General features: G+C 38.9%; 1 long non-coding RNA gene across 1 annotated transcript in view; it reads right to left on the reverse strand.

The window, feature by feature from the left end:
- Positions 1–15,730, reverse strand: part of LOC112991847 (uncharacterized) — an 87,355-nt gene extending 71,625 nt beyond the window's left edge. Inside the window, exons 1-2 of the long non-coding RNA XR_003261364.2 lie at positions 15,581–15,730; positions 6,931–7,045 (exon numbers count right to left, since the gene is read on the reverse strand). This is a non-coding gene — a long non-coding RNA (uncharacterized LOC112991847). The remainder of the gene's footprint in view (positions 1–6,930; positions 7,046–15,580) is intronic.
- Positions 15,731–25,038: the final 9,308 nt, after the last annotated feature.

Below are 25,038 nucleotides of genomic sequence, written 5' to 3' on the forward strand. Positions count from 1 at the left end.
TGTGAAATAAATCTACAGGCAGTGTTGAAATTGTATTGCTACAGCAAGTTTATTTCAGTGGAGTCCTTCTAATGTTTGCTCTTGACAGAACAGCATGCAGTTCACATAATTGCCTTTTTCTGTTCTCCCCCAGCTCAAGGGGATTTCTACTACTGGGAGTGGCCTTTTATCTGTTATGCTGAGATCTGATAACTGCTGCTGAAATTTAGTTATGTAGTTTTCAGTTCAACTAACAGTGCTTAGAATAAAGCTGGCGGCTTGATTCTGATCTAACTCACATTGTTGTAATTGAGGAGTAACTCCATTAGGGTCCGTGAAGTTAAACAAAGCATGAAATAGAGCTAAGTGAATCCAAGATCAGACCTGGTATTTTTTCACCCTTAGAACGTGAAATAAGTAATCTCTGAACATGAGTAAACAAGAACAGTCAAAAGGCAGTTCTAGTTCAATACTTTTATATTAAATGTGCTTCAGTGAAAAAGCCACATTTGGATATTTCCATGAGAATTCACATATTTAAATTAAAAGATATTCTGGCAATATAAACAGCTTTAGGGAAACAATTGCTAGCTTATACCACCTGAGGTTCTAGACTTAAAGGATATAAATCATAAGCTGCACTTTTGATTGGGCAAGAGGTACTTAATATTCAAAACAGGTGAATAAACGGTGCAGTAAAGACATCTTTTAGCTAGAATATGAAAAATTATTCTTTTTAATCATAAGACTTTCATACCAAGTTAGGTAAACAAGATTCATTATCACTATGCCATATGTTAATGGAATTATGGTAACCAACAGAATAGAGTACCTTGAGTTTAGTGTGGGTCCTATATACATACCACAATGAATATGTGGATGTGCAACATACAAAGAAATTTAAAGACTGGCCTTGTGGGCTGTTTTTCAAGATACTGCATCTTATCTGTTTTCATGATGTTTCTGACATGCTGAGGCTGTGAGTGCAGCAGCTGCTTCTATGAGAATGGATTTCCAAGGTTAACTAATGCTTAGCTAATCCTAAAACACCTCTCTCTAATAACCTTAATCATTTACCAGTGACTGCATAAAGGGATCAATCTAGCCGCTGATGAACTGAAGAAATAAATAACTGGGACTTAACTATATGGTTACAGAGGCTATTCTGGGCTATCAGACCATCATATTACCTCCTCCAATCAGTTACTAATTGGAAAACAGGGCTGAATCTCTTGTATTTAGCAGCTGGCCAAGTGAAATAAGTGTGAAAATCTGAGTAATTTCTGTGCAACATTCTTCTTCTGAAACTTAATTTACCAAAACAATAGGACTAGGCTCTCTACCTGTTGCACAGGCATTTCCCAGTATAAATGCGATGACACTAAAGGGTACATTTCTATTCCCATACAGAACTCCAAGAAAGGAACAGATTTAGGCAAAGTACTGGACTCTCAGGGTCTATGTCTTTACTTAAGGTGACTGCAAAAGTAGCAATACACCCTCAAGCACTTCCTTGTCTTCAAGTAATCCGAGATAACCATGTTGAAAGTACTCCTCAACTGTTTCTCAACTGGGTTTCTGTACACTCTGATTCCAGGTTCCAGTCCATCTTTTAGATTATTCTCTACTAACACAGCAAAGGTAATAGCAGTGTGGTAATTATTAATTATGTCATGTAACAACTGAAGGAAGAGGTATCAATATAACAATACAGAATGGCTTTTTATAGAAAGGGCATCCCCCAAAAAAGGGCATCTACATTTGAATTCAGATGTATGTAAGGAACAGGCAGTGCTCTCTACTTCAAATTCACGGGTACACAGCTGATAGTCAAAGATATTCAGATTATCCAGTACTTTGTATGACTGATTTCTGCTGGAAATCATTATTTTTCATGCAAGAATGCTGGCATATAATTGACTTGTCACTGTACTAATTCTATCTGGTTCATGCAAGAAATCTCAGATGGCAAATAAAAGACAGCTTTCTAAAATGTCTGAAGGTCCCAATTTTTACTTTTGTTCAAACAAGTGGTTATCATTAAAAATGAGTTCCATGTTTTTAACTAGACACACCTGTATGTACATGCATGTGTAAGTGCAAATACGTACAGGTTGAGAAGAATGAGGGGGGAACATGACAACAATCTTTAAATACAGGAACAAGCACTTGTTAAGAACAAGGCAACAGTATGTTCACCCTTAAAGACAGAACAAAAGAAATAAGGGGAAAATGTAGCAAGGTAGTTCAAGGGTAGACAGCAGGAAAAGCTTTTGAATGGTAGGGCTATTTCAGCACTGGGACAAATTGGCTTCAGAGTGTGTGGATTGTTCACCATTGCAGATGTTGAAGATGTTTCTCTAGACAAACACAGTATACTTTATCCTGCCAGAAGGCAGAAGGATGGTCTACAAGACCACTCGACATCCATAAAACCTTGAGGCCTAAAGGAGTGTCAGGATGACACCTGAACTGCTTCCATGAAAATCTCTTAAAAGATGTCAGTAGTAGTATCAATTGTCACCTAATTTTAAAAATTAAAGGTAACAAGAAGGAGGTAAAGCTAGTTTCTCCTAGTTTGAATCTGGAACACATTCGAACCCCCAAAGCCCTAAAAATTCCAGAAAAGCAAAACAAGTTAAAACTATCTGTCCACCCCAGCAGCCTATATAGAACAGCTGACTTTGTCCAGAGAACTGCATCCAAAATATTTTAATCAGTCAGAATATTTTCAAAATGCCAAGCCTTTTAAAGTTATTTTGATTTTGACACAGTATTGAACACTTTCCCTCATTCAAAATAAAGCAGTTAGATAATACCAGAATATGAGTGTTTTGATATTTAAGTGAGAATGCTCTTTTTTCCCCTTTAAAAATAACTTTCCAGAATGAGATGTATTTCATTTTCTATTAAAACATTTAATATTATAAAAGGCTAAGCTCAAAATAAAATGCCTCAATGTAACTGAAACCCTACGCTAATTTTTCATCAGAATGTTCCAGAGTGGCACCAAAAATAAACATTCTTTTTCAGAAACAAACAAACATCTTAGGAAGTAGAAAACTCACCATACAATATCCAATTCTATATTTAAACAGACAGAATAAAAATCGTCCCTCACAAGCCTCTTCAACTTCATTTTCTGATGCTGCGAATCTACTAGGCCTCCAATTTTCAACCTTACCTTTTCCTCAGATAAACAGAGGAGGATGAGACCTCAACTTCTATTATATAAAAAGAATCCTTAAAAATGGAGTACTATTTACAGGATAGATATCAGAAACCTTCCATATGCTTCTGTAACAACCTACTGGTAACACTGCTTTCACAAAATCTGGTGTAATACCATTCATAACTCCAAGCCGTACAGCACAGTGCTACTAGGAATGCCCCCTGGCCAATGTCTTAAGGACCACTCTGACATGAAGTACAACTCACGATAACACTTCAAGGGAAGTCAGGACCTTCTAATATCTAGAAAGCGTTGCCTTTCCTGTATTTATTCACTCAGGAATTGTATTTTGACTGAACACATGCAGGACCAAAAATTGTGGCATCTGCCATTTCAGGACATACACCCTGGCTTGAAACAGAATTTAATAAGCCTGAACTGCAGAAGAATGAGCTGAAGACACAAAGATGTGAAGAGAGGGGTTCTAAGAACCTCTGCTTCCTCAGAACGTGGCATCAGGATCCCATTCACCCATGGGCTGAGCACCATTCAGCTGGAGAGACAAATGAAGAATCCAGGTAACTTAGTACGTTTGCCAGCTGACCCCCACAGCATGCTGCTGGGACAGTTTTTTGTGGTGAAAATTGTATAGTTCCATTGACATCTATGCAACTTTGCCAATTTATACCAATAGCAAATTCCATCCACAGTTTCTTGCATGCATTCCTTAAAATGATGAGGTCTGTATTCTTCTAGTTTAAAATAAAAATTATTTGTTTGAGTTGTAGAATCAAGATACCCAGTCATACACCAGGTTTTGCTCGAGTAAGACGTGTAAGGGCCAGCCTCACCGCATTTCATTCACTTAGAATGCATTTGCTGATCATAATAGATAATTGTGATGCCAGGATTACATCAGTTGTCGCAATTTGGACTGAGTCCACCTCTCCTTTCATGGACTGAAATGTGTGAAATTCAATTGCTCTGGTGAAGTCTTAATTTTATACCAATTTACTTACAAACATTGAAAGGAAAATAAAATTTAAAATGTGCAAAAGATTAAAGCACTCTTGTGCTAATGAGAGCCATCTGCTTATTTCCTTTTTAAAGCATTTTCAATAGGTGGAAATGAAAGACTTCAGACACATTTTCATGTCTTGAGCCTCAGCAACAAAAAATAAAAGCACAGACTCATCATCTTCAGTCAGCAAACTTAACCAAGAAAAAAACCCTCATCCTGGCCTGCCAATTGCTTGAGGGCCAACTTTAATTGTGCCATTAATGTGCAAGTGGCATTGCCCCACACGAGGATTCTTATCCATGTCAAGAATCCACTCATTTTAACTGTGTTATCATGTCTGAATGGTCCCCTTCGGGCACAAACTGGTCTGTGCAAGATGCTCAGTATTTACAGGGTGGCCAGTCTCAACGGTACCATAGTATTCAGTCCCTCTCTCAAGTCCTGGCAAGCAGTGGCAGTAGGCTGCTCTGCTACTGCAGTGTTGTGGCACCACTCTAATGGCTCTTTGGGACTTCATCCCCAGTACAGTGGGATATCAGAAGGTCTGAAAGCAATTCATGGACAGCTTTTACATATAATCTCCATAGCCTTAAAAAAAAACACAAAAAACAAACAAAAAACACCCCACAGTCCAGAGGACTGTGACACCAGCCCATGTCTAAAAGGAACAGCGAGAATCCCCTGAATACGAAATCTGGCAGTGGAAGTAAAATGCACATCACTGGAGTTCCAGCTCCTGAACTCCTGCTTAAAAGAGAACACACGCTTCTGTGGAAACGTAGACTCTCCTAGGGCAAACCAAGAAATTAACTGGCAATTCATCACTTCAAACCATTTTTGCATGTCAACCATATCTTAGACATCTATATAGACAGATTTATAGCACAGCTTAGAATTGAATCACAGTAGATGTATGCTTAACGTTCAGCCAAAGATGCCCTAATCTGGCACATGTTGCAAGACAGCAGAAGGGGTCAGTTATATCAGTCACCTTTTCTCAGTATGGTCTAATGATGGGTGAAAAACAGGATGAGGTGGTGACAGCCACTTGAAGAGCCAGCACAAGCAGCACTATCACACACCCTCTCATCCTGGTATAAGACATAATACCAGTCAAACACAATTTAACTACTTAAACAGCTGGACAGCCAATATTCAGAGAAAAGTGAAGACAATTTGAAGTGTGATCACATACATAAAGGATCTCTTCAACCCTTACAAAAATTTATACATAAAGTTTCAAAAAAGCAAGACACAGATCAACGAAGATTAAGGGCCTGTAAGAATCCTTATGTTTTATAATAATTTCTCCCTAAACTTTGCCATATAACTGGAACCTCAAGTTTTAGGACTGTTGACAAAGTTCCCAATATATCATAATTTTAGTAGCATCTGTGCTAAATGCCCACGGGCTGCTGCTCAGGGAGAATTAGCAGAATACATGATGGCCTTAAAATGTCCCTTTCCTAAATAAGCCTGTTTGGACTGTATAATGATACTCCCTAAGGACTGACAATACAATGACTCTTTCCAAGGACTGCATATTAGTGTTGGAAGAACATGGGGGCCCAAGATTCCTAGACATTGCTTGTCACATTTTATTCACCTGGCTTCACTCAAAGGTTTTTGCCACATTTGTTGGGATACACCAAAAAAAAAAAAAAAAAAAAAAAAACCTGGTAAGAGGCATGCTAGGGCATGCTGAAAGCAAACTGCACATTAAGCTTTATGTACAAATATTAATCTTCTGCATGAGTTTACCCCATTGAAATTTTTCTTGCGGTCACTACAGCAAAAAAGTAGTTGCTGTCATTAGGAATCACAGGAAAGACAAAAAAGGGGAAATTAAGAAAAGCACAGTAAGTAGTGAGCCAAGGTCATGCAGGAAATCAACAACATAAGCATGTTAGATTCCAGTCCTGGCTAAGTGCTAACACAACAATGTAGCCATGTGATTGTCTTGATTTCCACAGAGCACATGGATGAAGAAGAGCAGCTGAAGGAAACATTCTGAAACATAGGTTTTGCTAAGAATTAAACCAAACAAGTTGTGAAATGCTTGCAGCTTACTGACAAGCATCTGACTACATCCTGAGCCAAACGCAAAGACTGCTGTTCCCCTGATACTTGGAAAGGCAATCAATAACCATGTACAGACTTTCGGCAGTGGCCTGCTAGGTGAAGTGTGACTGAAAAGTAAGCAAGCATCTGGCACAGAAGTCAGGTGAGTAAGATTATTCTTTAAAGTATACACATGATCAAAGTTCCCCAAATATTTAATATGTGGGGTAACATTCCAGCTTGTATATTTTCTTCCTTTTATTCAAGCTGGCACACATAGCTGCCTAATAAATTGACACAAGCTTGATTTGACAAGCTCTTCCCCAGCCACATTACAGTGTTAAGTACCAGGGCCGCTGCCGTCAGCACAGCCTTGACCATTTGTCATTTTCTTATAATTAATTACAGCTCTCAACCAAGGCTGCTACAGAAAATGATAAGACTATTACATAGCCTTCACTGTTCATTGTCTACAGGATTTTCACTCTCTTCATTTGTTCTCTAAGGGAGCACTGTCCAATGTTTCAGATATAAAATTACTTTTATCATTATCAGGAATCCAAAGCCTAATTACCTACACAACTCTGAAACTTTTGCTTCTTCATATCTTGCTAATATTTGACATGGTAAAGAACACAACATATACTGGCCTCAGCATTGGGAGTACTCACCCATGTTGTGCTCGATTTCTACTTACCTGAGTCAAACTCCGGAATTTTAAGCTTGCAGAAAATGCTCTTATTTCAAAACTTGCTTCTCTCCTGAATCAGGAGGGTTTTTTTTCCCCTGTGGGTTTCTCAGATAAGCGATACCTAGGCAAAAAAAGTCTGGGTTGTGAATTTTGTAATCTACCATTTTCTTTAGAATTTCACTTCACAGGTTTTGGCTGGCCATACCCATTACTCTTTTACCTCATCTCATGACACGTGTATCTAAACTTTTTTCAAGTATGGAATTGAAAAAATTTCATGCAGGATATTCCATTAATACTTTAGCAAGACCCCTTTCCCTCCCACATATCTATCACATACTCTGAAAAATTTTTATTCTTACTTATCCAATACTGTCTTGATATCTGGGCACAGATTTCTCAGATTAAGTATTCGTATGAAAAATATTTTTTACTGTAATTTATCATCTTGGATTTCTTAATTAGGAGATACTGTTTGTATTACAATAACACCTGCCAAGTCCGGACAAGACTGAGATCACAGTGACCTGTAGCAACTCTTCCCTAAAGAGTCTGAAATTTAAGACAAGATAGAGAAAAAGTTAACAGGGACAAATTGGGGAAAATAAACCCAGTTGGTTAGTAGCAGACCTGGGAACAGAAACCAGGTCTGCTTGCATTCAGCCTACTAAACCAAAATATTTTCGCCCAAAGAAAACATGCCAGCCAGGTTTCCAGCAGCAAAGGGTATTATCACCTTTCCCTTTCTCAAATGGCGCAATGCTTTGACTATTTTGTGCACAAGCTTTCTGTGTGCTACTTTAAGAAGCAAGATTTCTTTTATTACACAATTAGGTAAATTGGACAGATGTTCTACTTTATTTTCCCACTTTTTACTGCTGGCATCTATATGTCTCATTCCTCACCAGACTGCTCCATTCAACTCCCCACGTTGCTCACTTCGGTTACTAATTGTTCTACTTTTGCTTCAATGGCCACAGTTATTGACTATGCACAATATGAGTTTTTGACTGAGTTCTGCACCAACACACAAACAACAAATCTGTCTAGGAAGGTAATTCTCTCTCTGGATTACATCCTAACCTGGATTAAAAAGGGCAAATGAGCTCAACGATCACACCTACTTACACAATTTGCCCTTGTGTCCACCATGCAAAAACAGATGATAAATTTCTGATACTTTCATGATAGGGTGTGGACACAGCTGTCTCGTTAGTAAAGAGACACCTGCATAAATCTAAATTTGGCTGTTTTCAGTACAATATTTGTCTCCAGAAGCATTTGGAAGACTCGAAATATACTTCTAGACACTAGTATATGTATTCTAAAGAGCATTTTAAAGAGAACGCATTTTAGAGATCTTTCCCTGTTGGTGGAAAGGATAAATACTGGACTGAAACTTAATCATTAACCTCAGGGAAAATATTCAACAAAATTATGAGAGATCTCACCATTTCTAATTCTGTGTCTGAAAAATTTATCTGAATTATATTAGAAGACATCTGGCCAAGTAACATATACCATTTTCCATGAGAAGCTTCTATATTTTGTTGTTTTCTCCCCTGAAGGTTCCAATGAAAGTGTTTCCATTTTTGGATGAAAACAGAAAAAAATGTTGCAAAATATTCAGCTTTTGATGAAAACAGTTATCTTTTATCAAAATAAATTACATTCCAATTTTTTCAATGAAGAAGCTGGGATATTTCAAAAAAAGTGAAAATCCTCCTCTTAAATTCCTTATTCTTGTAGGAAAAGCTCATTCTTACCCAAAAATACTACTTCTCAGTAAAAGCTGAGCAGGTGACAAACCTCCCAAAAGCTCCTTCTATTAAGCAAAAATAGAGAGCGTAGTGACAGAGACAAACAAAATGGACCTGAAATCTTATCTGATCCATGGTAACAAAAAAATTTTCACTAAGTTCAAATCAGTCTCCTCACACAATTTCTTGCACACTTTCAAGTTTTATTTACTAGCCAAAGGTAAAATTGGAAACAAGAATGCTGCCATGCGAAGTTTTCTTGAGCTGCAGCCCAAGTTTGTCCTAGAGAGACTTCCCACGACTGTAAAGACATTTAGACAACATATATGGAATACATAACCAAAGTCAACCCCCAATTTTTCTGAAGTTCCACCTTCACTAAAAACTATACCGGAAATTTCATCTTCTGGGCAGAAGCATCGCTCTGCATTCTTTTCTTTCTCAGTACTGTAAAGGGAGCAAGTCCTGCTGTCACTGAACTCACTGGCAAAACTTCATCGACTACCTCTGGAAAGCAATCAGCTCTTTAATGTGTACTGTTGAACAATTCACGTAACAGAGACACATTCCTCTTATGCGTCAATGAACGCTGCATCATTAGGATCAGTGGCATATATGCCTTTTTAAAAATCCCCCATCAGTAAACTATTTGCACTAATTTCTCTGTCATGAAACTCCCTGTGAGACTTCAGGCAGTCTACCTGTATTTACCAAGACCTCCTTCTCCAATTCATCTACAGATCTGCCAGTATCACAGAAAACTGACAGAAAGACAAAGAAAGAAGAAATTGTTTATATTTTAGTCTGAGACTGTCTCTCCTGCCATTAATTTTCTGTGGGGATTATTTGCCTTGTCAAAGTATCCCTCTTCTTTTAAAAGAAACACAACAGCAAGATAGACAGACATGGTAGTTCAATAGCAGAGATATCTGCTATTATTCAGCATCTCCAAGGACAAGTAATTTCAGTTTTAAGGAACAGTTAAGCCTGACATCAAATTAGAGTTGCTCATGGTTACAAAAGCATTTTCACAATAATTAAAATGCTGCTGTTCTTCATCACTGAAGTAAGGTAAGTTTTTATCTTATACAGTGTGTCAAAAAAGACCTGCTAAAGGAGGTATTATGGAGAAGTGAGGGGTGTCTTATCATACACAAAAAAACCATCATCAAGAGACAAACTGTATGGAACAGTTTCGATAACAAAATCACATGTGGCAGGACTTTAACAGCCCTGTCTGGATATGTACCTGGCCAAGGGATGGCTCAATAAAGCAAAGTGTCTGTCTAGCGGACTCCCCCTCACCAGAAACCATACAAAGTCTAGGTTATGCCAAATCATTTTAAGGTCAAGTCTCTGCAAGTTAGAAGGATCTATGGAACCACAAGTACTTGTTCTCTGATCCTGCCTTCCCTTATTCTATCATCTTTCCTTCTAAAAGGTCCACAAATACTTCCTTTCATCTCCATCTTCAAGGTGAAGCTTTTAATGCAGGTGCTCCTTTGCATATATAATACTGCTCCCCTATTATGGTATTTAGTGGCCCTTCACATTATGACAGAACACAGGATTAAGCAAGAATCTTTCAGTTCATTACGGTCAAAATAGCCTTCTTTGGAATTAAAGGAGGCACAGATTTCACAATTTAAAAACAGCTGATGGAGGTGGCAGATACATTTTTCCAAAACTAAGCAATGAATCACATCCAGAAAATTCAACTTGCCAGAATACGAAAGCCTGCTCAGTAGTGAAAAGTGCCTTCAGTGCCCACTCTAGCCTAGTACTTCTGGCACATTAGAGCTCCCCAGGCATGGCTAATGCCCCAGCATTGCAGAGCTGAAGGCTCTCAGAAATATTTTCCTGATGTGCTGCATAAAGCCTCATCCATTACTCCTAGATAAATCCCTTTTTAGCATTCAGAATTCCACTCCCTCCTTGGTGCTTAGATCCTTCAAACATTTGTGTGCTGTTATGTCTCTCTGTAGCCACTGCTCAGCCAAACTATACGTATTTCACTCTTTTAATGTTTCCTTTTATATGAGCCCCTACAGCCCACTCTTCTCTCTGAACTACCTCCAACATTCAGTACCTCTCTGATTCCAGAAATCTGACAGTGTTTGAGTTGGATTCTTTTTCCTGTAGCCAGGAACATTCTGTACGGAGTTATTCTTGTGATCTAAACTATCTCTATGAACATATTTTAAAAGTTTTATCTCCTATACATCTTTCTGGTGCCAAACTAAAGTTGTGTGCAAGGGAAAAGCACTGACATGGAATTACTTTAGATTACGCAGTCTAGATGGGTTAGAGAGACACAGGGTTCTCCAAGGGGAGTGGGACTGGGTGGAGGACACAGGAGCTGGTGCAGCACTGGCTGTAAGGTTAGATCTGTGCCAGTACTTCTCAAACACGTCCATCTGTCCCAGTAGACAATGCACTGAACATTTGAGAATTTTTTTTTGTAATGCACAATGTTGTTTAGTTGATTTATTTTATCACATAATCATCCAAGCTAAAATTGAAATGGTGAAAAGCAGCAGAAATGGGCAAAGTAGCCATTTTGGGAGGTAGAGAGCACAGCTTTACTTCAGAAGTCAATGAATAGTCTATTCTATTTGCACTACAGACCTGGGTCCCAACCATTAAAGGTAATTTTGTCTAGCTCTACGGCTGCCATAGCTTTGTCAAGAAACTGTATCTTTTTACACTCCTACTGAACCATATGTGGCAAGTCAAAATTTTTAATAAAAGTTTTTTCCAGAAAAATGACATGCTGATCCCACGTCACAAGAGTGACATGAAACTTCAGGAAGAATTGCCTAGTCTGCCAAAATTCACATGCAAGTTATTTTTGAAAATTTCAAAAGGCTTCTTTCGAAGGTCTTCTAATGAAACCTTTCCATTTTATTTGGAAATTATGTTGGTTCTAACTTTCCATTCATTTCTTCCTTTTTTATCACAAAGAAGCAAGAAATTAACAAAGAACTCAGAATTCTCAAAACAAAACTTCCATTTATGAAGTCTAGAAAAAAGTTTCCATTTCCTAAATGCAGCTCTAACAAAAGTCTTAAGGAGTCATTTTCATCCTGAATTTCACAGCTGCCACAAGGCTAAAAAAATTCTGGTTTTCACTCTCCTTCACTCAGTACCTCTTAGGACCATGCAATAAACAGCATGTGTGACTAACCAATAATCCATTTCCCGCATTAGTATCTGCCAACTTGGTAAATTGTAACACAGCAAATAAATGTATTTGTCACAGCTATAACAAGCTGTATTCATGCTACCTACACTGTTTGATTGTTATTAGGAATGAGATGGATAAATAGCAAAACTTAAGGCTGGATTAACACTACTTTTGTCTGATTGAACAATCTCTTATTACATTTTTTCTGCTAACCCTGATTAAAACTATAATAAGAGCCACGGGAATTATTCTGCTTGATTGTCATTCTATTGACACTCCCACTAACCCAGTAAGCCATCAATAAATTAGCTGATGTACTAAAGCATTTTGACTCTGCTGATACAAAATGGTAGTAATTTCAATAGGGCTGAAAAATCAGAAATACTTAATGACAGATATAATCATAGTCAATGCTTTGTAAGGTTTCCTTAGAAACAATGTTAAGCTCACAAAATACACAGAACAAAATGTTTGAATACACTGAAAGACAAACACTACAAAAAACCTTGCAGACATGGAACAAAAACAGAAGTAAGGAGAAAGAATAATTTATTCTCAAACTCACTAAAACTGTCTAGGCCAGAATCACACATTAGAGTCATGGCATGTTTTATTTTTTCCTTCAGAGACTGAACCTAAGGTTTGTTTCTTCCTTCCTTCCTGGAATTCCAGTGAGATCCAGTTTAGAAAGTAAACTTTTATCTTAAAACTCATGATTCAACTGAAGGAAAAAACGTGACAGTTTTCCTCTGGAGGATCCATCAGCTTTTTGGATTTTTTACTCCTAGCAAAGGCATGCTAGAGATGAATTTAAAATGGGGAACCAGATTTTCAAGGGCTTCCCTTCCTCTGTGGCAATATCCATTTGTTCCTTGTGAGATCTGGATGTGTGGCCACACAGCAAATTAATCCACTTCCATTAGCTAACAATGCAGGAGATGACCCTTTCCAAAAATGTGGCTTTGTTCAGTCTTTAAAGGACACTAAAAGTATTTTAGCGTCTCCATAAAGGGATTACTTCATGGAGTAATATATTGAACCAATATACTCAACCATGAAATACAACCATCTGGAATGCCAGCTTCAAGAAATGCCAGCTTAAGAATTAGGACAAAATCTAAAAGAATATGGTCTCCACTTGAAACTGTAGAGAAAACAAAGGACAACAGAATGGTATAACTAAACCTGGAATATTATCAAGAAATTTAGGATAAAGAACACAACCCTTCTCACCTAGTCTTGGAAACAAGAAGGAATAAAGCCCAGTTCTTCCAAGTTTGTGTCTCATGGCTGATTCACAGATATTGACGTTTAAGAGGGTGAAGGCTGTGACTAAAATGTTTCCTATGGTTGTGATATTTGCCATAGTACTCACTCCTTTTGATTGCCTTGACTCTAGCATGGTGTAAACTGCCACTGCAGCTTATCCCACAGATGGGGCAGATTTCTCTCTCTTTCCCAAATGCCTAGAAATTTAACTGTCTCTGAGACCTCTACTTGCCAGTCACATTTGTCTGAAATTAGCCTGTATGTTCGAAATTTATTACAGGGACACACACAGCCAGAATGACAGCCTAAGCTTCACTTCCACAGCAAACCAGAGTAAGACCGTCATAAGATTTCACTGCCACAGCAGTCAAAATTTTCATTTTAAATCTCATCTGAAGGAACATCAGGAACTACATAAAGACAGTGCCACCGGCTTCAGTGTGAGCAAGGAGTAGAAGAAAGAAATTCTGTATTGGACAAATTACTCAAGGTGAATTGCTTAGAAGCAGTTTTGGAAGCACTATTTTTTGGACAACAGCTATGTGGTTAAAGAACTGCATAATGTAAATGAAAGATTAGGGAATTTTTCATGAAAAGGTAAACCTTTACACCACATACCAACAGCTGGTGTAAACTGTCTTGCCTACAGGGGAGTTAACAGCAGCTGAGACTAACAGTTTGAATTTAATTCTTGGAAAAGTAAGACAGTTAAACTTGTTTTCAATGACTTAATAACAAATGTGTTTCATTTCTCGTCATGTGGTCTGTACATGAGGTATGTTATTTCAGTGATACAGCCACAACTAGGACAGAAGAATCTATACCTGTCATAGGGCTCAGACAAATGCTCTCAAGTTTTCTTGTTTCTACTAATGACATAAATAATTTACAGGAATAAGTTCCAGGAAAAGTAGAGTTACATGTGCAAGTTTATACACACACATATGGATCTGTGAAAACATTTGTGTGAGGGAAATGGGAGACAAGCAAGTCAGCCTGATTATCACAAATTACCTTAACACATCCTAAGCTTAAGGTACAAAATGTCTGGTAACTTTGAAGACAAGCTTTACTGGGCATGAAGTCAACCCATATTAACTAATTCTACTGCAACAACAAAACTCAAAGTGATTTAGTTCAGTAGTCTAACATATATTAATATCCAGTGAATAATTATTAGCTCTTGTTTTAGTTAAAGGATACAGAACACTAAGAAATAATCCAATAAATACCTACTTCAGTCATTTCTATTGCACTGTCACTGACCTGGGAAAACTAATGTCAGGTTATGAGGCTTTATATATATTCTGTCAGGTTTCCTGTGTGGATTTATACACAGAAAGTATTTGCTAAAATAGTAATTAAGAAAAGAAGCGCAATTGCACACTTTCACCAAGAACAGATCTCAACATGCTCTTTTCACAACTCTCTGTACGGACACAGAGGAGGAAAAAAAGAAAGTTATTGCTATTTAAATATATCATAAAAACATCAGCTGACATTGCCAGTAAACATGCCGCCCCACATACAATTTCTCAACAGGAACCCCTTCGGAGCTCACTGAAGCCCAGACCATGAACAGAGAAAAAGGCAATTAGTCTGGTTCAAGATGCATTCCCCATTCTAATCCTCCAGAGCCCAAGGGCCTGAATAACATGCTTGTTTACTACCTCCCAACTTGTGTCCAGACATTTTCAGTTCGCAGGCTCACGCTTAGGCCCTAGAGCTTAACAGGAAACCACCTGGCAGTGGAACATTCGGGCTCAATTTCACCCCTAAATTCTGCAGCTCTCCCAGCCTCCACTCCTGGCTGGTCTTGGGCTCCACCTTTTGACTTTTGGCAGGCATGACCCATAGGATTTAAGGGTTCTCCAGCTAAAATCTGAAAGGTTTTACAGTTATACACTGAAAGATTGACAGCAGAACAGGCCAAGAGAGCTCCAAAAAAGTGATGTAAAATGCCTTCTATGGTTATGAATTAACAAGAATATCCAGGAGACTCAGAACAACCCCATGATAAATATATCATATTCCAACATGCCATTACCGAGCTAATAAAAGCCTAAATGCACAAAAAAACTTACCTCTGAAGGGAAAGCTATGGCCCTCACAGTATCATAGAGTGGAAACACTCCCCAGCACTTCTCCAAACCAGTTTCAGTGTGGGGTTCCCAGTCAACCCCTGCCCAACTCCCCCTGCACCAGAGGCCGCAGCCCTGCCTGAGTTATCGGGCCCTCTGCAACTGCTGCCAGCTGCAACTGGCACCCAGCCCCGAAGGGCCACTGACCCCAGCACCCGATGGCAAAGGGCAGGCCCTGTGCACGAGCCCAAAGCCTTCAGCAATTACACTGTCTGCAGCCAAGGGGCATCAAACTGTCACATGCCTTAATCAAAGACAGGGGAGAAAACAAACACGCGCGCTCAGGCAGGAAACCTCACCCCCGTCCTGTGCGCTTGGGCAGCCAAGCTGAAAGGCCCTGGGAGAACTGCAGTTCTTGAGGAAGGCAGAAAGCCTCAGCCTATGCACCCAGGCAACGCCAACGCTCCTCACCACCACCATTTCATGGCTGTCAGGCTGCAACACCCAGCTCTTGCTAGAAACTTCTGTGTTGCTGGGCAGATTCTCCTGGGGGCAGCCACCCCCGCCCACCTCGGCCAGGCTCAGCCAATCCCGCTCAGGCTGCGGGTGAGTTTTTTTCTGATTGGTGCACTCAAACCTCTCCTGCCTCCTCCTGGGCCTCAGTCAGGCCTCCCTCAGCCGGGGAGGAGGCAACCTACAGAGCAGGGAAGTACAGGGGGGCAGCACTAAGCAACGCCCTGGGCTTTTATAGGGAGCCTCTGTTCACAGAGGCTCTTTTTGGCATATATATATATATTTAGCACTCAGTAATTTTTTGAGCTACCAAAGGGAAAGGGAAATCTTCTTCCTCTCGCTAGCCAGGTGACCAGGAACATTGCTGACCCATAAAAATGGAAGACTTTTGTTTCACACAAAAGGCTTTGTTATGCCTTGCCATCTATCAGGGACCCTAATTAAAAAGTTTCTGTGTGGTTTTTCTTGTATACCAATTTCACCAGGCGTTTGAAGGATCCCAGTTGGCACTGAGGGTTAATACCTCGTCTCTGCAGCAGAGTCAAAGCTGTTTTTTCCTGAGTTTTCCCCTCCGTGGGTCTGGAAGAGCTGCATGAAGATGGCTTTAGCCCACCTCGAGCAGCGCTGGCTGCCTGCCTGCCTCCCTTGCTGTCCCTGCAGCATCTCCTGCTAAGCAGCAGTGTTTATCTTGCCCGGAATACAGACTTTATCTCACTGCATCCACGGTCTGTTTAATAAAAGCTTTTTTTCCAGAGGCACAGGAGTGTTTTTATAGCACATCTCTGAGTGTGTTAATACAGAGGACGTATTCATTTTCATTCAGCTATGTGAGAATACATTTGCTCTAGGTTTTGTGCTCTTGAATGCAGATGGGATTTTGTATTAAACTCAGACTCCATATCTTAGCCTTGGTAATACCTTCTATGATCTACTAAATAAGCAGAGCAGTAAGTTTCAAGCAGCAGGTCTGCAGCATCGACAGTTTCTGCACTGCTGGGTTTCCTCTAAGGAGCGTGCAGAGCTCACTAGCATTCTGCAGAGTATTCTGGCAGGCACATGTGAGCTTCCCACATTTCCAACAGTTAAGCCCTATTAAAATAAATCAGAAAAGCATCAAACACTTTTCTAAAGTCACTAGCCTGTGGAGCAATTGCTGTAGCCACTGTGGGGAAGCCGTTCAATTTCCTGTGTCAGGAAAAACGATGTACATGAAAGAAGAGAGAAGATCGCCCTCTCATACACCCAGGATTCCCAGGCACATCTTGGGCTTGTCTCGGCTTTTGCCCAGAGGAATTGCTCTTTTTGTTGAGATTTCTTGGCTCTGCAGGCACAACAGACAGAGACCCATTCGAAGTGACTGTGGCAGATGTGCAGTTTTCTCCTCTGTTCAGTTAGCTCAGCTGAGGAGAGTTGCGGGGGCGGGGGGGGGGGAACAAAAGCTAACCTGCTTTCCTCACTGCTGACTGCATCCTTGCAAGACCCAGTCCTTGGATGCTTTACCCTCTCTTTGGTTGACAGAGGTATGACAAAAATAGTCTGGTAACTCATACTGTGCTGGGAGGTGTACCTCACGATGAACAAATGTCTTAGAAGGACATCAGGGTTTGAGTTTGGAGTTTCAGGTGGCGCAAAAAACACAAAGCCCTCTGCAAGTTCAGGTGAGCAATCTTGTTCGTCTCTGCAAGATTTTTCATCACACAACTTCACAGCCCTGGACTGTGGTGTTGATTTTGATTTTTTTAACAGAAACACATTCACACCAGAACTTTCCAAATCACCAACTTTCATCTGGAGCAAAAGGGAAAAGGCAAAGTACGACTCTTTCAAAGGCAGCTTTTTTTTTAATACTCTAATTTATCCAGATGGTTTCCTAAAGTTCTAGTGAATTTGGAACAGGGAACAAAGCACTGTGGCATGACTTCATCCATTCTGCGCCTTCTTCTCTAACTTTCACACTTCTCTCATAAAAAGCTATCAGTAGTGCACAATACTGTGATTTCCCCTTTAAAATACAGCTCCTTAATGAAAACTTGGATCCTTCAGTCAAACAAAATCATCTTTATAGGCCTCTTCTCTAGCCAGGCTTTATCATGTGAGAGGATATGGATGTGGTGTTGAACTCCTCTTCATTTTGTATAATAGGCTAAGCACATATTTCCATTTTTATTTGTGGGAAATGGTTCTCTATGTCTGGTTTTGATCCCTGACAATTCAGTAAATGGGAAAGCTTCCAAGTGAGTGACTGCAATCTTGATGAACTTGATCTCTTTTTACATAATCCCATAAAAGATATCCCTCCTCATATTATTTGATTAGCACTATGTAATATACAGTGGTTCATCATTAGCTAGCTTAAATGGACAATCATTGCATTAACATTATAATGGTTAAATTTCTCCTCCAAAATAATACGTTAGAGATTATTGCTGTTGTTCTTGCTTCAAGGCACTACTGCTTGTAATCAAAATCTCATTAAAAGGAATTCATATATTCTGTAGCCCAAAGGGTCTCAGTTTCATTCCTTCTCCTGTCTGTGTGCTTCCCATGCACTGATTTATATGGTGTTTTACCTGAGGAAAAACTGTCAAATTTGGCTCTTTGAGAGAGAGTGTCAAAGGTACAACCAGTGTTAGGTACCAGGTTGTTTACACAAGCTGAAGAGCTTTGAAAAATTTTATTTCCTTCTCTTTGCCTATTTAAGCCAAACATTTAAAGTAATTAGAACTTTTTTTACACATACTGCTCTGATGTATGATCAGATGATGAAAGCATTTGACGTTGTTGTCTATTTAACCAGAGGAATCATGACTTCAGATAGATACTAGGCCTTGTTACTAACTACCTTATCTTTAATATTTGCCTCTCCTCTTGACTAAATTTCATTTTAATAACTGATTTCTTTTAAATTGACCTTAGCGGATATTCAAACCAAATCCTCTAGAACTAATCCTCTGGACTAGCTTGTGGTTTTTAATGCATTGCAGATAGGTTATTAAGTCTTTCTTTTGTGATCTGTAGTGGCATGAAGACACCAGAATACTAGTTTCTTCAGTTAAAATTCTTCTACCTTTCTCTACATAACCATGGTTAGATAGCTCTCACAGTGCAATCTGCATTATTGTATTTTGGTAGCACTTTACATAAGAATAGATGATGGTTTCATAGGGGGCATGTTTTACAGTGTCAGTCTAAACAGAGAGAGGGTGCTAAAAGGTATCATCACCTTGGTTTAATCCATGAGGAAATGAAGAGAAGCTCCTCTACCTCTTCCCACTGACAGTGTAATCACAGGTAAAGTCTCTGATGGAAAGAGAAACCAAAGCCAAAATTGAAGCTTGAGTCCCAAATTGACTCCAGAGTCCTAGCCCCATGTTTTGACCGTAACTGCCTTCTTTAGTTGGGATAGGCTCCTTCATATCTTTAATCCACATTGTTAACTAACCCAGCCCACCTTAGTGAAGTTGTTGCTTCTGCTTCTAGCAGATCTTGTGTCCAGAGAGCATAGCTTCCTTCAGACAATCATAATGTTCAGCCCAATTTGAGGATCATACTAAAAAACTTCCATCTAGCTCCTTGCTTCAATTTCTGAATTCTGTAAATTGTATGTTAGTATCCAAGCCCAGCAGATTCAACATGCTGTGGCTCCCTAGGAGCCCCTCCCTGGGTCATTTTACAGATTTATTATCTCAAATACAGTTTTGACAATATGTCTACTATACTAATTTCTTGGGCTCCCTGTTTTTCTCCTTTCTGGCTTAACAGTGGCAAGGTGGTGACGAAAGAGCTCGATAGAGCAGCATTTACAAGGAGTGTGAATGGATAAGGCTTGGAACTGCTAGAGTGGCACAAAAAATACTGACCTCAATTTTTGGTCGGCTTGGAATCCTGAAATATTTTTAAGACGAACGTAATGCTTGAGAGCTGATGGAGTATTTGAGAGGCTTTGCTGTTTTATGTAGCTTTTGGCCTCTTTGAAATTCCTTGCTGTATGCACAGAATGTAGGAACACTGGTTGTTTCCTGAACCCAGGCTGACAATTCCTGTTGCCCAGTTCATTTCCTTGGCTTGAAAAACTTTATAGATTTCCTTCCCCACATTTGAGCTGTAAATATTTTTGCACTTGCTCATGTACGGAACAGAGTTTAATGACCTTCCTAAGTGCTAAATGTAATTCATCACTAATTGTTTTTAGAAATAGGTTTTCCAGGGTATCAGTTTAAAATAAGTTTATTTACCGATGCTTGCTCATCCATATAATTCACATCTTGCAACTAAAATCACTTTTTCTTTAATATAATGAGATTTTTGTGAGTCCTTTACAGGTTTCCAAAATGTTCAGAGAAATACCAGAGTGGCAGATTGGTACATTAATAAAGGTTTTAGTCATTCTACATTCAACACAGGGGCTTGGAGCTGGAAGAGGCTATAACCTGCAATTTAGAAAGAGCTGCTCAAAAGCAATCTTATTCATGGTCCTTCAGAGCACTAAGTTTTAAGTTTTTTAACCTCATGCAATATCTTTGAGATTTCATTGCCTCTCACCTAGTTTAAACAAAACTTTCTTATATAATGTGTTCAATATTGTACGTGTAGAAAGTTCTACAGTGAAAGTTGCCAGAGGTGTATCTAGTTGCCTGTGCCTAATAACAAATTTTTCTATTGAACGTCATGTTCATCAACAGTCAAGTAATAATGGGCTCACTGGGGATGGTCCTTCCTAAACTTAGGGAGCGATTGGTGAGCCTGTGCCTTGCAGCACTGCAATTTATGCCACCAACGTGCACAGCACTAAAGCAAATGTTAAGTCTAAAGCAGATGATTAGTGCCAACAGTTTGAGTGCAATTACTCATGCTTAAAGAAACTTCCTTTCAGACATCTTAAATCTCCAGTTAGATTTTAAAAAAGTCCATCTTTGTGTAAGAAGGTGATTGAAGCTGTGGGTTATTTATCAGTATGTAGTAGGATACCTTTCTTTTAATGGCACTATTTAGATGTTTTGTCCGTAAAAAAAATATTTGAGGAGAGAACATTCCCCTCCTTTCCCTTGGAGTTCATAGGAGTTTGCCACTGATTTTAATGAAGCCAGACTTTCACTTACACTGAGTTTTCTTCTATTTATCTATCCAGATGCTGCCATCACCGTAATCTATGGGTGCTGTTGCTTTTCTGTAATACATATATCCACATGTAAAGATCAAAAAGTAAAACAGCTCCAGTTAAATCCACTTATTCTTCTGGGGAGGAAGTCAAATGTTCTCGTGACTTCTCAGATACTTTGAAAATTTTAATCACATATCAAATTGGCTTCATTTGATCTCAATACCTTTGTCCTAGAGCTATCAGTTTTGTCTTCTTTTTCTGAAAATTGGGGTTTGTGATTTTGGGAAAGAGATGAGCCTTTTTCTTAATTTTCCTCTGATTGCTGTACATTCCCCTCAGAAGACTATAGCTTGAGGACAGAAAGTTATATTGATGTGGGAAAAAGATGAAGCTAGATACAGGAACATTTTGTAAGTGAATTTTAATTTTGCTCCAATTTCAGGGTTTGCCAAACAGATCCCATGCTCTTGAAAATCATTTTGAAATTTAGAATTTCCCCATCAGCTCTCTCTCTAGTCTCGTTTTTCCTTGAGTTTCATCTGAAATTGGTGATTATTGAGCATTAGTCAAGCTGCCTTCCTCTGAAATGCCTGCAATTCAGTATTTTAAATTTGGTTTAATGGTCCAGATGCCATTTAGAGCTATAGTTGTATTCACAACTGGAATTATAAACTCTTCTCTTGCCTCTGGCTAAGGGACATATGTTCTCAAGCAGATGTTTCACAACTATTCAAGAAACCATCTCTTACATACATGACCTAATTATCAAATGGATCCTGTTTCCCCAAACGTCAGGAAATGATAACACTGCTAAGAAATCCTCTCTGGAACTTCAGCCCCTTCTTTTCAGATCTCAGAAAAATACTGATGGTTTGTGATGATCTTATCTTGGCTCTACCAGTTCTTTCCACTTGCATCAGTTCACCTCCAGTGTACCTCCACTCGTACAGGTGATATTCCTTGCTCTTACACCAGCCTGTCTTCATGGTTCATTTGCAATTCTAGAAGATAGTGAAAGTCATCTATGGGCATAGTGTTTACACGCATAAAACACAAACCATTGAAGTTCAACTTCATACCTCAGACAAGACTTATTTGGTGTCTCATCACTGGTGGGTTTTCCAAATGTGTTTCAGGCTGGCTTAATTTGCCTCCCATTACCGTCATTAGAAAAAACTCATTCTTCGGTTTGAGCAGACTCAGGTTGAAAGCATTGCTTTTCTGAAAATCTTTTGCCCAAGCCAATAAGTCACCCACTGACTTAACCAAGATGGGATAGATATTTCTTTAGATAGTTGTAGGATGCTGAGGCCCTAACCAAGATCAGAGTCTCACTGGCCAGGAGGAAAACAAAAGGTAATCTGTATTCTGATGAGTTTTTTATCTAAACATACAAAGGCAGGAGAAAAAGAATTATTAATATCACAATTTTGGAGCTGGCAGCTGAGGGTTGCAACTTGTGTAAAGTTCCTGCACTTTTTGAACACAACAGGTTTTCCCTTCCAGGATCATTCTGTCAAGATATCAGAGACACTTGTGAACAAAGGCTGTTATGATACAAATATCTCAAGGCTCATTACTGCTTCCATTAAAGACACTGGAATCCAGGGAGAGCATGACTTAGCTTGAAATAGTAAAAACAGCCGATGGTTGCAGAAAAGAGATGCAAAAAAACAAGTGAGCAATAGCCTAACTGCAACTGCTAGAACCCTCCAGCAGCTCGCCAGCAACTCTTTGTATCTTCTTAGTTCTTTGGTTTTTAATTCCTTTTGATTTCCCCATTACCATGAGCTAAGTAAGTTTGGATAGTGAAGTGCTGAACAGCTAGTAGTGACTACCGCTGAACTACAGAGTAAGTGAAACCAGCTTATGATGCCCAATTTGTAGAGCTAATTATAAACCATTTTAGAATCTTCAATTTATTCCTTCCCAATCAAGTATGCTTTATAGAATTGAAAGGTACATCACTGTGCTAATCAACACAATGAAATTCCTAGTTTATTTGTAGCTTTTCATCCTTCTCCACCCCCAAATATAACAAAGTAATAATTGTGAGAAATAGTACCCAGGATGTAGATATTTTGACACTACTTTATATGAGCTGCAACAATGCCAAGAGGTGAAAAGAGCAGAATAAAGACCAAGTGAACCAGTCCAAAGGTCCATCTAGCCCAATCTTCTAACTCGGACAATGATCACTGCTTAATGAATGAAGGAAATACAAGAAAATAAAAAAGGGCAAATATACAGTCATATTTGTTCTCAATGCAGCAACCCAGCAAGCTACACTTGCTGAACCTGAGATTGCATCTTTATTCCTATTAACCCTTGATGGGTCTTTCATTTGACATAATTACTTTTCAGACTCACTCACATGCACACACTGCAGCTAATTATGCGCTGTGTGGAAAAGTACATTCATTAAGGGTACAATGGTAAAGTTGCATCATTAGCCTAGGAATAGTGTCATGATATTCTGGCTAGCTGATGTACTCTGTAGTTTAATGACTATTCTCTATTCATCTACTTTAGGGAAAATGTAAGGAACCATACAATAGACTGAGAAATAAGATGAAAATTAAGCAGCAATATTTAGGGTTGTTTTTTGCCCAGAAAACAAAGAGAGGTAATGTCCAACGAGATGTTCAAATCGTGTTTAATGTCTGCTTTATTAGGTATTGGAGCATGGTGATAGGATCAGCTGTTGCCTTTTGTAATCTGTTCACATCCCAGGTGGACTGTTACAGCACCTTTTGGTCAATACACTTCCATGTGGAAATGCATTTTAAAGTTCAAATTCAATTAAAAAAATTAATTTTCTCTATCAGAGGATTTTTAATAGGTCACAAAGTAAGTTTGTTATAGAATGTGAGGGTTCCTGCTTATAAAAATGTGACAAATTTAAATCAAAAAATTTTGTTGCTTTCTTTTTTGACAGCAGACTATGGTGCACGCCATATAAGACCCAAGCACATAAGGAAAGCTGTGTCCCTAAAAAATGGTGATGGATTTAATTACTTGTTCCCTGCTCATTCAGCTAAAGAATAAGCAAATCCAAAAGCATATTTGAACTCATTCAAAAGATTTTGATTCTCCTTTAATGAAGGAGGAAGGATCTAAACCTTCACTGCATTAGAATTATCTTAGCACAGAGTCAGCACTCTTGTTGGCCTATCTCATCTCTTCCCTACCTTCCCCCTAGTTTCTGTCTTAAAAGTTGTTAAAAGGCGAAGTTCTCCTAAGAAGTTTATAGTGCTTGTCAATAAAATATTTCTCACCATTACAGCTGCTGAGATGTTGGCAAAATCAATTGTTTGTGTTACCATGCAGAACATTTTCACTTTTTATCTGCAGAATCTTCTCTGACTTTTCCAATAAGCAAAAAAGCTTTTCTGTCACTTATTAAAACTACAGAGACTCTGTCTGGTAGCTTTTGACTAGGCCTCCCTCTCAAATCATTGTGAATTCTGCATGAAGAATGGCAGCGGGCCCAAATCTACATGAAACTCCTGTTTAAATATGACATTCAAAGTGAGCTTCAAATGTGACATGTATACAAAACTAGACCTCAGAGGTTTTGTCCAAGAATCTGAACTAAACATTTTTCTGAAATTGAAAAGGTTTAGTAATTCAGTTTTGAAGCTCTGTTCAAAGGCCTCTGGAAGGAGAAGAACATTCCCTGAATATCCCTGGGGAATTTGGAAATGTCTTTTTCTAAAAACACCCTCTGCTAACTTGGAGAGTTGCGATGATCAACAATTAAAATGGCTTACCCATTTGTATCGAAAACTCTCCATGAGAAATCTTGCTGTAAGGGCCTAGCACAAAATTTGGCCAATTAAACTGGAAAAGAACGGCAACTTCTAATGGGCATACACCTGCCTATCATTCTGGGCACAAGAGTGAATTTTAACCCAATTGTAGGACTTCAAACAAAATGGCACAGCCAATTTTTTTTGCTCCTTTGTCCAGCCAAGGCATGTTTGCTTAATCTTTAGATAATGCTGGTTGGCTCTTGGACCCTGACCCTTTTGACTTCCAAACTGCCCAGGAAATCAGTAAAAGAATCAAATTTATTGCTGTTGCCAGTTCTAACAGAAAAGAAGCATGGCTCTAGAACAAGCCATGTTGCACCTTTGTGGATGTTTCCTTTTTTTTCCTCCAACCTTAGCTTTCTGCTAAATTAGGTTTTTGCCTATTCTT

Source organism: Dromaius novaehollandiae, chromosome 17 (assembly GCF_036370855.1).
Source record: "Dromaius novaehollandiae isolate bDroNov1 chromosome 17, bDroNov1.hap1, whole genome shotgun sequence".
In the NCBI taxonomy this organism is placed as follows: domain Eukaryota; kingdom Metazoa; phylum Chordata; class Aves; order Casuariiformes; family Dromaiidae; genus Dromaius; species Dromaius novaehollandiae.